The sequence below is a fragment of the Saccopteryx leptura genome, chromosome 5 (genome assembly GCF_036850995.1).
Source record: "Saccopteryx leptura isolate mSacLep1 chromosome 5, mSacLep1_pri_phased_curated, whole genome shotgun sequence".
Taxonomy (NCBI): Eukaryota; Metazoa; Chordata; class Mammalia; order Chiroptera; family Emballonuridae; genus Saccopteryx; species Saccopteryx leptura.
This window is the reverse complement of record NC_089507.1, coordinates 206365770-206379305: the sequence shown is the minus strand read 5'-3', so window position 1 is coordinate 206379305 and position 13536 is coordinate 206365770.

Genomic DNA, 13536 nt, shown 5'->3' with positions numbered 1-13536 from the left:
GGATCCCTTTCTGAGTTAAACAAGCGGCTGGTTTCCAGTGAGTCTCCCTGTAAAGAAAAGAAAATTGACGGGGATAAGATGACCTAACCTGTCTGTGCCTCCACGTTCTCATCTGCAGAACGAGACGCCCAGCGGCGACCTGGCTCAGGAAAACAGCGCCAAGCACGGTGTGCCAGGCATAGAGTCAGTGCCCAGGGGCCCGCAGCCACTTTTTCTCCTACTGACTCCTGTGTGAGTCCCAGTCTCTCCAGGTCGTAAGTGACAGAGACCCATCCCGAACTCACTTGAGCCAAAGAGGACATGGCGTTGGCTTGAACCAACCAAACGGCGGTTAATCAGTCAAGCTCTAACCGGGAAAACGGAAACTGCTTCAGGTCTTCACAACAGAGGGAATCTGATTCAGGAAACTGGCTGTGCAGGTGATGAGGGAGCTGAGAGCCCCCCAAGGGACAGGAAGGTAACAGAAATATACAAGAGCAGGAAGTCACTCCCAGCCTTAAGACCGAGGAGCGCAGGCATGCAGTAATGCGGGGAGGCTGGAGCCAGGACACGTGTCCAGGGGAAGCTGTGAAGCCAGGGAAGATGCCTGGAGGGAAGAGAAGAAACTCCCTCTCTCCTTCCCCTTCCCTTCAGCATCCCCTCAGCTCCTCCCGTCGGCCAAACCCAGCCAGATGCCAGCAGACAGAGTCTGGGGAAACACAACCTCCGGACTGTCTGCGTCCAGCGCATGTGTTTACAAACACTGTAAAATAGCGCCTCCCTGTGCAACCCCATGAACATCACCCCCACTTGATGGCGCCTGCATATAGTCCCTCCCCAGATGCTGTGATCAGCTCTGTCCTTGGTCCTGAAGGGTGGAAGGGGGAGTTAGTTGGTTCTTCTATTGCATTGTATGATAATTCCTGGGAATGACCACCAGACAGGCTTCAGTCCAGCTCTGAGCACCTGGAGCTGGGTTTCAGAAACCCATTGGGAGGTGTGACAACGAACTGGTAGGGCTTCAGGGGCGGGGGGGGGGGGGGCAGAACGTTACATATTTGGGGTGGCTCAGCATCAGGTATCGGCTGGGCCAGGAAGGACCCGGGAGTAACTCGAGAACAGCAAGCACTCCCGTTCGCTTTGCTCCTGCAAGAGTTTGTTTATAATGAAAATTGGAAACCAGGCTCAGCAAGGCCCAGGCACAGAATCTGGTTTGAATAATCAATCCTCTCTTTTAATTAATGATCCTGTTTCTGCAGCAGGCCCCGAAAGCAAAGAACGAGACGTGCTGTATCTTGTTAGGAAAGCTAACGCCACGAGCAAGAGGAGATCCTGGGGAGGCTGCGGCGTCGGGAGTCGGTGCTGCCCACAGTCAGAGCCCTGGCTGACGCAGCAGACAGCCCTTCCCCAGCTCCTTAATCCTGAAGCCTCAAGTGAACACCACGCATCTTATCTGCTGGAGAAAGATTCCAGTCTGCAGCATCAGCCTCTTGATAAGGCAGTAATTACTGAAGCAATTTTCGCAGATACAAAGGCATTTTTAAATAATTTTACTTAATCAAAAGCCTGATTAATTATCTAGCCCCTGGATCAGAGGCCAAAGTGGGATAAAACTGTATCAGAAATGATTGCCATGACGGGAGGAGGGGAGAGTTCTGCCGCCTTCAAACATTCGGAAGCTGCCCTCTGACGGCGTGGCTGCATTCCTGCGCCCTGCAGTGCTCACGGGGGCTGGCCCACTGGACTGGGCCTCAGGAGACCCGGGCTTCAGGCCTGCCTCCGCCTCGGACCCCTGCATCCTTAGCTAATTCCCTTCCCCTTATCAGAACTCTGCACGATCAGTGGGGACAGAGAGAGAGGGGGGATACAATGGATGGTCTTGGGGCCTCTGTCAAGTGCTGACTTTCTATAGCCATTGGGACATTTTTCAAACTATAGATGCCATTAGAAATTCTTCTGGGACGAGGAAAGTCCAGGGGAAGTTTATGAGCGTGGAAGGGCTTCGGTCACATCTGAAGTTGAGGTCAGATACCGGGGTGGGGTAGATTAGTGTGGGGAGAGACACGCCACAGACAGACAGGTATGTCCCTCAATAAATGCCTGCTCTGGGGATGGAAAATGTCACCCCCGCCCAATGGGCATCTATTGAGCCCTCCCGTATACCTGAGGGCCTGCATGAGTTACTATGGAGACACAGGCTCTGCCTTCAAGCAGTTTGCAAGGGGAAGGATGCTTTTCTCAGATGGTAGCCCATGGGTGGGTCTCTTCCGATGATGCCATCAGAATATTCTAGAAACAGAAACACTGTTCACTTTTACTGACACGGTAAGTCATGCTCCGGCCTCTGCATACGCCCTTTCTGTAGACGCAGTGAGGGGGCCGTCTCCTCGAGCACGTGCCTTGTGTGGGCTGGATGGTTTCCCTGGGCTGGGGGTGGGGGGCGGGGCCTGCCTCATCTCCAGCACAGCTCCCGACACTCGCCCCTAGCTTTGGTCCAGCTTTAAGTGTTGACAATTCCATCACGTTTCTTATGTGTGAAATTTTCAGTCAACGTCGGGACAGCTGACAAAGACCTGCCAACTTGTTTCTTGGTGGTCCATCCAACAACCCACAGTGCATTGCAGCGTGGCTGCATCCTAGAGCCTGGCCCAGTGGTTAAGGGCACGAACCTCGGAGCTAGGTTATCTGGTCTGAATCCTTGCTCTGTTGCTCCCTGGCTGTGTCACTACTGTTGTAAAGATTAAAATGAACTATCCGCACATAGTAAATGTGATACAAATGATAAGTAGCTGTATTACTTTATGCAATTTCCCTCAGTTCTATAGGATTCAATCACTCCAGGTCTAAAATGGCTCAATAATCTTTATGTATTTATTCAACAAATATTTACTGAGGTCCTACTAAGTGCCAGTCACGGATACGGGAGCTTAAGATACCACACTAAGTAAAACAAGACTCCTGTCCTCACAGAGCTTGCATATGCATGGATGGAGGGGGCAGTCAGAACAACCGAGTTAACGTGTGATATGGGAAAAATAGAAAGCAGATTAATACTGTCGTGTGTTTGCTTTTAAGATGGAGTGGTCAGGCCAGGGAAGGCCTTTCTGAGGCGATGACACTTGAGCAGTGACCGGAGTCAATGGATTTGGAGGCTGAAAGTGGACTGAAGTCATAGGGAACAGCAGGTACAAAGGGCCTGAGGCAGGGTCATGAATGAAACATGCAAGGAACAGCTACAAAACCACCATGGAGGAGGTGGTGGGAAGTCAGGTGCCCAAGGGAAGACTCAGGGATTATAGCACATGGAGTCTCATAAGCCAGGTCAGAACATAAAGAGTGTCCTAAATGTGTTTGGAAGCCATTAGAGGGATTTGAGGGAACGGTAACGAGGTCCAACATGTACACAAGTTACCACACTGCAAGGCAGGATGTGGTGCACCGTGGAGAAACACAACCTGTTCAGGATGTTAGAGGAAAGGAGTCATTTCAGACTCGGGAGAGCAACAAAAGCTTCAAGGAGCTCAGTAGAAGTAAACGGGAGGAAGCCAACATTTCCAATGAAGGTAAGCCAGCAAACACGAAACTTTTAAGATCCATGTGCCAATTTGTCCATTCATTCACTTATGGCTGCCCCCTCTATGTGCTGTGTCCTGTCCTAGGTGCTAAGGATATGGTGGTGACTAAAATCCACCCCGGTGCCTGTCTTCAATGAGTTCCCAGTGCCGGCCAGCCAGAGGGAAGGGGTGAGACTGGTGTTAATTCCTGCTAAGCCGCGAAAATTCCAGGCTGACTTGTTACTGCAGCACAGCCAGGCCGTGGCCTCCAGCATCAGCTGGGGTGCCGACCATGCGCCGCTCCGCCAACGGTCAGGCAGTGTTTGTTACACACACGTCACCGTGCCAGGGTGACGCTCCCTCTGACTGAGACAGCTCCATCAGTAAACCCACTTCACCTTTACATTCAGGAAAACCTGTAACGCCTCTGGCCCCTGTTATAATACCAAGCTCCTCCTACTGGTTCATTGTCCCAGAGGGAAAAAATGAAAAACAAAAATACGAAAAATTCATTCTAAGATTAAGAAAAAGCCATCCCGAAGGACAGCAGTGTGGCTTTCGTGCTGGTCAAGCTCTTCGAGGCGTGCTCACTCTGGGCCGGGGATCTGCTCAAGTGTTTCGCGACAATTAATTTATTTAATCTTAATCTTCAGAATAGTCTGTCGTCACCCTGCACGTACCTCCACCCTGATGCTTCAGGGCGCACTGCCTTCCAGCCGCCAGCACGGCTGGGCTTTGCCCGAGGGTTTCCTCTTCCCACAGACCCCACTCTACAGCCGGCAGGCAAAGCAGCAGTGTCGGGCATCAACGCCCCTCCCTGCACACGCTCACACACAGACACACACGCATGTGCACACACATGCACTCACACACGAGAGAAGCCCTCGGTGAAGGGCGGGTGGGAGTTGGTGGGTGAGTATCCGAGCCCCTTCACGCCTCAGGGGGGTGTTTTCCACCTGGGGTGCACGTTTCACTGCCCCCCAGGCTCCCCGGTGGGAATAAGCCCCAGTGACCCACAGTGGGGGCTTGCTCAGTAACTCCATTTACCCTTCATCTACTTCTACCTCCCAGTTAGCTTCTTGCTCTCGAATCCGTGTCTCGGGCTCTGCTCCTGAGGGATGCAGGCTGAGATACAGCACTGGGAGGCAGGGAGGTACCGTACTACCCTCCTTATTGGGCTGCCGAGAAAACTGAAACAGAGCGGTTGAATAACTCTCCCAAAGTCACAGAGCAGGTGAGTGGCAGTTCCTGGCTCAAAGCTCAGCCACTGGGCTCCAAAATCCATGCTATTAACCCCGACACTCTGCTGCCCCTGGCTGGGAGAACGGCCCAAAACCACTGAGCGCCAGCCTCGTGTAATCGGCTTTGTGCGGCACGCAGCGTGGCGAGCCGCACGGGTGCACCTACCACCTCCTCTTCCGAGATCCAGCGTGTAATTCAGAAGTGCGTTTTGAGAAGGTATTTGATGTGATTTTCGATGCAGGAGCAGCCCCACAGCGATCCATCAGCCGGCTCTCTTTGACAGAGAATTGAGCTCCCAGGTCAGGAAGCAAACCTCCATTTTTCGTGGGATGCACTTGGAATGCACCCGCGTACCAGCGCACAGGAGATAAAGCGGAGTCAATGACAGTTCTTGTCAATGAGCTTGTTATGGCAAGAGGGGAGATGCGAGGCTCTCGGGCTGAGGGACTGAGTGCGGCTGCCGACACTCCAGATGCACGCTTTTTTTTTTTCTTTCTTTCTTTTTTTTTTTGTATGATAAACACTTTGCCAGCGTCTTTTAGCCCTGCCTGTCAATTCCTTGACGTTTCCAAGTCCCCTTTTGATCCGGCATCTTCATCCAATGGCGCAGAAGCAAAATGAGTACTTACTTGGTTCCCAGACCATCAACCATTCTCTCTCTTTCAGACGAGATCTCTCTGATTTTTCAATTTTGTTTCGTGTCTGGATGAGTAATTTCAGAACCAGGAGGCTGGTGAAGTCGGAGCTTCCTCGCTGAGGATTTCTTGCCTTCGCGCGAAAAAAAAAAAAAGAGAAAAAGCCCATTGTAGCAAATTGTCTGTATGATTCATTCGTCACAGGCACTGATGAAAAAATTTTTTTTCTTAAAGACATTTTGGAGGCCCATGGACCATTATGGTAGGAATTAACCCTAGAAAGTGAGACAAGCAAGATGCAAAAATGTTAATATTAGATTTATTTTGTCATTAGAAAAGCTGATGCTTTTGGGGGTGAAATTTGAGAGATAGAGGATGAGAAATTGAAGAATGGGAGATCTGATCAAAACTGCCTCTGCTGGCCAAAAGATTAATGTTTTCAAAATACACATTTTTTTTTTTGGTATGGCAATGTTTTCTGTTCTTTATTCATACTTTCAAGAAATTAAAAATCATTAGGCTGGCTTCTTCCTGCTTCTCATACAAGCTATTCATGCCCAACCAACACATAGAATTCAGTTTAAAAGAACGAAGGGGAGGAAGGAAGGAAGAAGGGAGTGAAAAGGGAGAGATGGAGCAAAGAAAGGAAAATGCAGTCCTACTGTGTGCCCTCCAAGATATGGGCACCCCAAATCCAGGGTGGGGCAAAAGTGGGTTTAAACACACAGAATTTATTCTTGTATTATTATTAATTATTGCATTATTTTCCATATGCACAACTGTGAACCTACTTTTGCCCCACCCAGTATTTGGTGAACAGCTAAGCCAGCCACATATACAAGTCTTGACATGGAGGAGTTCAGTGTTTTTAAAGATGGTGATGCCAAAAGAATTTTTTTTTTTTTAGCAATTCCCTAGGAGAGGAACAAACTAAATGTCGCCTGTTCAAAGAAGGCTGGGGAGCTGAGCTGTTGAAAACAAGCAGGATTTTTACAGGTGGAGTGACAAACTGCAGAGACGAGCAGAGACGAGCAGAGACAGCCAGACCCAGAGAGCACGTGTCAGGTGCGGAAGGATGCATGTGTTTTGCCATTAGCACAGTGTGAATATAGGGGTTCCTAAGATCGAAAAAAGAGGGGGCCTGACCTGTGGTGGCACAGTGGGATAAAGCATCGACCTGGAACGCTGAGGTCGCTGGTTCGAAACCCTGGGCTTGCCTGGTCAAGGCACATATGGGAGTTGATGCTTCCTGCTCCTCCCCCTTCTCTCTCTCTCTCTCTATCTCTCTCTCACACTCCTCTCTCTCTAAAAAATCAATAAATAAAATATTTAAAAAAGAAGTATTCTCTCCAAAAAGAAAAAAGAAAAATAAGGGTGGGGTCAGCCCCTGGGAAAACCGCACCCCAGGCTCGGGAGGATGGACTTCTTTCTGCACATCGATCCCTCACTCATTCACTCAATAAATATACACAAAGTACCAAACTAGGATCTGAGAATGTAGCAGCGAGACAATAAAAATGGAATGAAGAAATGACTTTGAAAACTATTTTGAAAGGAGAACTGAAAGAACTGGGTGAATTTATGAAAGGTGACCTTAAGAGGGTGGGAACCCAGGCCAAAGGTGACCTACCTACCGTGGAGGTAGAGAATGCTTGGAGCCAAGTACCAGAGGACACAGGGAGAATGGGCGTGGGGAGGGAGTGACTTCTGGGCCACAGGGCCACAGGAGGAGCTGGGTCTGAGAAATGCTAGGTTTGCGGTGCCTAAGAGCCACAGGGGGATGCACCAGCCACACCACATTTCCGTTCAGGCATCAGGCATGTGGGGAGCCCTCTAGTGGACACTTTTGGTGCTCAGCCTGATTCTCTCAGAGCCCTGTTTCCGTGTCTGTGGGACTGTTCTGCTCTGGGGCCTGTGGGGGGTCATCCCCCTAGCCTTTGTCTCTGACAGCCTACATTTCTGACCCTAGGGGAGACTGGCTTTGGGCTCCTGAAGCCATTTGGGAGTGCTGATATCTCCCTGGCATTCTTCTCCCCCGCCCTCTTGGTTCCTCCTGCAAGTAGTTCCTTAATAAATCACTTGCAAATAATGCCCATCCCAGGGTCTGCTTCTGGGGAACCCAGCCTATGTCCAGCACCTACAACATCCAGGCCCTTGAAGAAGACTCAGCCCGGGTTTTCAAGGAGCTCACCATCTGGTGGGGAAACAGACTGGCACTGGCAATTTCAGTTCAGAGTGCAAAGATGCTATGAGAGAGAGGTGCTGGGGCGTGAGAGGAAGGCATGACAGATAATAAGGCCAAGGGCTCTTCCTCCATCTGAAAGAAGCAGGGGAGGCTTCCTAGAGGAGGTGACCCCTTGGGCTGGATCTTAAAGAATGCACACCCTTCTACAAAGTTGACTTTGTAACACAATTTGACTTTGTGGTTATAAAGAATCCCCTGGTTCTTTTCACCTAAAAACACCAATGTAATGTTGCCGTTAATAAACTGCATTCCGGTGAAGCGGAGATGTGTCCAGTTTCCAATACCACAGCCGTAAGAAACAGAGTTTGATTTTGAAAGTCCAGCAGTTTGCCAACTGCTCTGGGGCCTCGGAGCTCTGCAGAGATGTCCCAGGAGGCAAGGAAGAGGGGTGGGAGAGTGTTTTCTGCTGAGCCCATCTTAGTCTGGTTTCTCCCAGACATTGACTCTGAGATAAGGATTTTAGTGCAAGTCATATATTTAGGAGGTGATTCCAAGAACCACCAGTAGGGGAGAGAGAAAGTGAGAAAGGGAAGGGACCACAGCCAATAAATTGTATGTTAGCAATGCGGTCACCGCCAGGGACACCCAGGGGCCGGTGCCTCCTGGGAAACTCTGGGAATCAGTCTAGGGCGCACTGCCTAGCAGAGGCGCAAGGGATCCAAGGTAGATAGGGCCCAGCTCCTATCAGTCTCTGGTTGAAGGCTGCTTGTGGGATGTTAATTCCCCAGTACCTGCCATGTAGGTGGTAAAATGGACTCTGGCAGCCAGAGAAAAGCTTTGGGTGGTGGGGAGGGGGGGGGGGAAGAAAAAAAAGGAAAAGCATGTGCTAGCAAATGGCATTCCATGGGATGAACTGAAATTCTAAGAGCTAGGGAACATGGAGGCACCAGGGCCAGGGGCTACAGCCCTACTCCTACACCTGACCCGGTCTGTGCATGTGGGTGTTGGGTTACAGCATAGAGCTATGCTAACGACAACAACAACAACAAAAAGCTTTAAAAAACGCTGGCCAGATTCAATGCACCTGCTTTATAAGCAAAGACACAGAGGCCCAGGAAAGGGAGGATAAGGCCAAGAGGGACCGGAGTGGAGGTCCCCTGAACCGCAGACCAGACCTCACACCGCATCGCACTCATTTCAGCCAAAGCCCGTTCTCGCTGCTGTTCCACTTTTTTTTTTTCCAATTCCTCTTCTTCACATTGTCCTCGCTCTCCCTGAATGCCCCCCAGCCCGTGACCTTCGCTGACAGTTTCTCAGCATCAGCCGCCCTGAGATCTCCACCAGACGTCTATCGTGACGTTCTCTTTCCATCCTTATCCAGCTCCTTAAACAAAACCTTTTACACATTTGCAAAAAGTGACCCAAGGCATGAAAACCGGAGGACGGATATCCACACAAGCTCGTTGGAATGAAACATAAATACGGGCACTTCACTTGGGCGACATGCTGGGCTGATAAAACATCTTCTGCAAACTCAGTACCGAGTTTCTCACACAGATGACTATTGCCTCGTGTTTGAAGATTAGCCAAAGCGTTTGGGCTGCTTTATACATTAACATGTGGATGTCTTCATTTATAAAACCATTCATTTCTGCATCCTCACTCCTCCCGGGAACTCTTTCTAGCTCATATTAAGTACTTAGTAAATATTTGCAAAATGAATCTTAAAAAAAAATGGCGGGCTCTGGACTCTGTGCCCCACCCTCACACTGAAACCAAAAGGGCTGGCTCCAAGAATTGTCACGTGTGCACCAAGTCTCGTGCCATCCTGTCAAAAATTGATCATGGATGGTCTCTTTGCCAAAGATTTTTTTGAGCTATATTGAGAAAAAAGAATAAATAAAATCATGCATTTAGTAAATAAATATTGATTGGGTGCTATCTATGTGTTGAATACTGGGATACAATGGTGAGAAAAGAGGGAGGCGCTACTTTTCTTCTTTGAATAGTGCAGCCTAGACAGATATTAATCAGCTAATCTCCCAAGTGAAAGGTAACACCACAGCTGGGACAGGTGACTGGGCGGGTCTGTGATGCTCCTCCTCTCCAGAGGTGGGACTTGCTTTCCCTTCCTTTGAGTGTGGGCTGGACTCAGTGACTCAAGTCTAGGGAATGGAAGGGATAGGATGTCATTTCCAAGGTTAGGTTATAAAAAGACTGGGGCTCCCATTTTAGGTGCATATTCTCTCCTCTCTCTCTTTCTCTTTCTCTCTCTCTCTCTCTGTTTCTCTATCACTGCTCTGGGGGAAGCCAGTTGCCATGCCATGAGAATGCTCAGGCTGATGGAGGGGGTGCCACTTAGGGAAAAACTAAAGCCTCCAGCAGCCATGTGTGTGGTCTTGGAAGAAGTCTCCATCCCCAATGGAGCCTTCAGGTGACTGCTGCTCTGCCCATTACCCCGACTACAACCTCCTGAGAGACCCCTGAGCCAAAACCGCTTAGCCAGGCCACTCCTATCAGCCTGACCCACGAAAACTGTGGAACAGTAAATGTTTCTTGTTTCTGTTGCTAAATTTGGGGTGATTTATTAGACAGTAATAGGTAGCTAATATAAAGGAGAAATACGAGATGCTATATAATGTGAAGCAGAGTGCATTGATCTGATCTGGGAAGTCAGGAAGATCTTCTCTAAGGAAGCACTTGAGTAATACAGGAGCAAGAAGGCTGGGAAGAGTAACCCAGGGAATGGAAGTGATATGTGCAAAGGCCCTGAGGTAGGAAAGGATGTAATAAGTAGGAAAGACTGAAAGAGACCTGTATGGCTGCAGCATCGAGATCAAATGGGAGAGTGATTTTTAATGATGCTGAATGGTGGAGGGGGGACCCTTCCTTGGAGGGCCTTGAGACATTGTCAAGGATTTTGGTCTCTGTCAGGAGAGCAGGGGGAAGCCTTTGAATGGTTTTACGGTGGGAGATGGCTTGATCAAACCTGTGTTTCTTTCATGTCCTTTCAACTATTATTGCCTATCAGGACACTCAGCTGACAACTGCCTCTCACTGGGCGTGTTTTGATTTCTACATAGGCTTTTTGCAAATAACGCGAATGACATGGGCTAAAAACATCCTGCTCGTAATTTGCAGCGCTGTCGGCATGCGAACCGTCCTCCCACCCCCGCGACTGCCGGTCACCGGCTAGCAGCTCTGAGAAGGTGAGAGAGACAGGTCTGGGAAGCGCAGGAGGAAGTCTGGGGTTCCCCTTCAAGGTGCGTCCCCAAACCCATTGCCAGTGTTGGTGTGTATGCGCACCTGTGCTTTTCTCAGGGGCGTCTGTCATGTTCTCAAGGGGCTCTGGGTTCCCTAGATTAGAGCCTGAGAAAAGGGTTCAGGATCCTGCGAGCTACTGAGCAAGAGCTCCCCGGGGGCTCTTATCAGGACAAAGAAGGGAAAGGAGCCCCAAGGATATGCCCTCAGCTCATGCGGACCCCCGCCTCATCCACAGGGGGACTCCGGAGCATCGACTCTACCACAGATCGTCCCTATCCTCCCGCAAGGGGGAAGCGTTTCGGACACCCGTCCGTCCGTATCCGCCCAACATTGGCTGGAGTGGCTCCCATCAATCCGAGACAGTTCTCCAGAGAAGAGGCGGAGTTCCCGGATGAAATAAATTGTTTTTATTTGCTAAGCATGCCAACCCTGAGTGTGGTAGCGGCAAACACTCACAGCAGCCGGGAGACGAGTCAGGAAGGGAAGCTCGGCAGGCCACCAAATCAGCGTCTGGCACAATCTGTGACCCTGCAAAGGTTCAAAACCCTCATGGGCAAGATGGAAACGACTGGGTGGTCGGCCATGTTCCGGGAAGCCATGATAAACTCCTCACACTTGGGAGCGAGGACGGGGCCGCCGGGAAACCAGGACAAGCGCTCTGTCCAGTTGTCCTTGCACATCCAGCTGGCTCCAACTTCCCAGCAGGTTCAACCCAAACCCAGAAGCTCCCCTGGAGCACAGAGAGGAGCCACGAGGCTGAACCGAACCAAGGCACTGTTAACTGAAGTTGCAAAAAAAGTCCCCAGAGGGACCCCTGGAGGAACAGGTCCCGTGTTACTGTGAGTGTGAGGTGAAGCAAAGGTCGTAGTTTATAGCAAAGACTCTGGCCCCAGGCTGTTGGGGTTCAAATCCCAGTGCCCCCACTTACCAGCTGTGTGGTTCTGAGCAAGCTCCGTGACCTCTCTGCGACTCGGTTTCTCCCCGGTAAAATGGGAAGGATAATAATAGTTTATCCTTGCAGGAACCACACCAGCATAGGAGCAACCAAGTTAATTCATGTAAACTGCTTACAGTCGAAACTTCCTCGGAGTAGACATCAACTCCTGTTCGTGGTTCCTGTTTGTGGTTTACGTGATTTCTTTTTTAAATATCAAAGAGAGAGGGCAGAGACTTTTAACCTGAAGCATCTCAAATCAGCTCCTCCCACATTTCTGAAACATCCTCTGTATTATCTTTTCCCACCCAATGCCTGGCCGTGAGAACTCCCCGGGGGCCAGCTGTGTGTTGCGGACATCTTTGCACAGCGCTGTGGCACGTTGTTGGCACTGATGAATATTTGATCGGTGGATGCTGCTGCCACTGCCAGAAATTTCACCAGGAGGCTGCTGTCATTCGGGTCTTACCCAGACCCTCCCACTGCACCTGCCCCTGCAGCCCACGGCAGGGGGGACCGCACGTCTGAAGGTTCTAGCAAGTCACTCTCTGAGCCGCAGTTTCCCAGGCATGCAGTGGGAGGTTGGTCTACAGAAAATCTCTGGCCACTGTTTTTGGGTCTGTGCCAGGCAGTGTATTTGACATTTCTTAAGCACTGCCTCCTTTAACCATCTCAACAAACGCTGTGGTCTGAATGTTCATGCCCCTCCCCCAAGTTCATATGTTGAAGGCTCATCCTCAATGTGAAGGGATTAGGTCGGGTTTTGGGGGGTGTGAAGGTCATAGGAATGGAGCCCTCATGAATGGGACCCCATCCACCACGAGAGGGCCAGTCTGCAAGCTGGAAGAGGACCCTCACCAGAACCAGACCGTGCTGGCACCGTGATCTTGGACTTCCAGCCTCCAAAACTATGAGAACTAAATGTCTATTGTTCATAGGCCACTCAGTCTGTGGTATTTTGTTACAGCAGCTGAACTGAAATAAGACGACAAACCTACACTCTTAATGACCCCATCGAGCAGAGAGGGAAACTGAGGCTTAGCCATCTTCCTGCCCAGCCTGAGCTGTGCCCAGTGAGAAAGACATCCCTCCGCCAATGCTGGATGAGCCCCCTGAGATTTCGGGGACTATTGGTGGGCAGGTGCTGAAGCCAAAGAAAGGGGGTGACACTCTGGGCCAGCCACCCTCTAGCTCACAGCAGAGCCCCTGCTCTCCAGAGCTGGGCCCAAACCACGAGAGGGGACAGGACGTCCCCAGGGTGTCACAGGGGTGCTGTAGAGCCTGGGTAGTAGCAGCAATAATAAGAGTCCAGCAGGAAGCACTGCCACCTGCGTGGATTGTGAGTCGTAGATTTGGGTGAAGGTAGTTTATTTGGAAGGTGGTCCCAGGATACAGAGTAGATGAGGAAAAGAGAGAAGGGTGGAAAGCCAAGAAAGCATGCAATAATGAGTAGGTCGCCTCTGAAGCCAGCTCGGACCTGGTCCTCACGGGGGACACTTTTAGAAATTCTTAAGTGTTACACACTTAAGAATTATTCCACTGGCTGTGAGGTTTATCCACCAACTCCCTCCCACCCCTCATTAATTGAGAGTCACTCCCAAGACATGAATTCCCTGACCCTTCTATATAGACCCATGTGGCACTGTTGTGTGGCCAGAGGAGCTTTTGGGCCCAGGGAAGGGCAGGTGCTTGAGGCAGGAAGGAGGCCATGGACATGACAGGAGCCACCCGTCACACCTGCAG